This window comes from Acomys russatus, chromosome 1 (genome assembly GCF_903995435.1).
Source record: "Acomys russatus chromosome 1, mAcoRus1.1, whole genome shotgun sequence".
Taxonomy (NCBI): Eukaryota; Metazoa; Chordata; class Mammalia; order Rodentia; family Muridae; genus Acomys; species Acomys russatus.
In genome coordinates this window covers 14946031-14946623 of record NC_067137.1, presented here as the reverse complement: position 1 = coordinate 14946623, position 593 = coordinate 14946031, and positions in this window count along the sequence as shown.

Sequence of the window (593 nt, the reverse complement as noted above, 5' to 3'; positions counted from 1 at the left end):
CAGAAGCCTCAGTTCATGGTGGTTGGAGGGTGTCCAAGTCCCAATTGGCTCATGACCATCTCATAATACAAAATGCATTCTGTCCCGCTTCAGAAATTCCCATAGTCTTAGTACTTAACCCCATACAAAAGTCTGAAGTGCTTTGAGAAGCAACGGGAAATCCTTAGCTGCGAGTCCCTATAAAACAAATGTTACAGCGTGCAAAGGCACAAAGTCAACGCTCCCATTCTGCAAGGTCAGTCTGGGAGAATGTTAAGGAAGAAACCGGATCAATGCAAGAGTAAATCCAAGCAGGGCAGACAAAGGCTGCCTCTCGGTGTCCAGTGTCTGGACCACATGGCATTGTCTGAGCGCCACAGCTCCACTAGGCTTCCTGAGGCAGAAAGGCATGCGCTTTCTCTTGGGCTGGTTCCAATCATCGCTCACTGCTTCTTTAACAGATATTCTATGTTCTCATCTCCAGCATCCCGGAGGCTCTGTTAAAACTTAGGTTTCCCCTCTGTCCCAGTTTCCTGGTAAGTGAAGGCTTTCATGGGACATGCCCCGTAGGCTAGTGTCCAGATATAAGTGAGTATATACCATTTGACTCTGCT